The following is a 1102-nucleotide window of genomic DNA, read 5'->3' as shown; positions in this document are numbered from 1 at the left end:
GCTGATGATTGGTACTGTGTTTATTTTAGGCAACATTTAAGAGGGTGTTCTGGTGCAGTGGTTCCCACTTATGGGTCACTGCATGAGTCCAGGTGGGTTGCAGGATGCAATTTTTTTGGTGCATTGTTACAAATTATTACTATACAGTACATTTCTTAAAATGGGTCACATCCCACTGCACACACACTGGTTGAATCAACGTTGTTTCCACGCCATTTCAATAAAATTACATTGAACCAAAGTGGAATGAATGTTAAATTGACATCTGTGCCCAGTTAAAGGCTTTGGAAAAGAGGTTTTTATTAATACATTTTGTATTTTTCTTTGAAGTGGGTATGTTTTTTTTATTGCTCAGACCTTATGGTTGAGTGCTGTTATCGTGAAGTGGAAACGTCTAGTAGCAACAACGGCTCAGCCACAAAGTGGTAGGCTACACAAGCTCACAGAAATGGACCGCCGAGTGCTGAAGCGCGTAAAATTTGTCTGTCCTCGGTTGCCACACTCACTACTGAGTTCCAAACTGCTTCTGGAAGCAACATCAGCACAATAACTGGAATGGGTTTCCATGGCCGAGCAGCTGCATATGCTGCATATGGAGCGTTGGGCCAGTAACCGAAAGTTTGCTGAATCGAATCCCCGAGCTGACAAGGTAAAAATCTGTTGTCTGCCCCCGAACAAGGCAGTTAACCCACTGTTCCCCTTCATTTAACTAGGCAAGTCAGTTAAGAACAAGTTCTTATTTACAATGACGGCCTACACCGGCCAAACCCGGACGAAGTTGGGCCAATTGTGCGTCGCCCTATGGGACTCTCAATCAAGGCCGGTTGTAATACAGCCTGGATTCGAACCAGAGTGTCTGTAGTGACACCTCTAGCACTGAGATGCAGTGCCTTAGACCAGGGCTCTCCAACCCTGTTCCTGGAAAGCTACCGTCCTGTAGGTTTTCAACCCAACCCTAATCTGGCTCACCTGATTCTAAAAATTAGCTGGTTGAGAAGGTGAACCAGGTTAGTTACAACTGGGGTTGGAGCAAAAACCTACAGGAGGGTAGCTCTCCAGGAACAGGATTGGAGACCACTGCCTTAGACCGTTACGCCACTCG

The sequence above is a fragment of the Salvelinus fontinalis genome, chromosome 18, assembly GCF_029448725.1.
Source record: "Salvelinus fontinalis isolate EN_2023a chromosome 18, ASM2944872v1, whole genome shotgun sequence".
Classification (NCBI taxonomy): domain Eukaryota; kingdom Metazoa; phylum Chordata; class Actinopteri; order Salmoniformes; family Salmonidae; genus Salvelinus; species Salvelinus fontinalis.
This window is presented reverse-complemented; position numbering follows the sequence as displayed.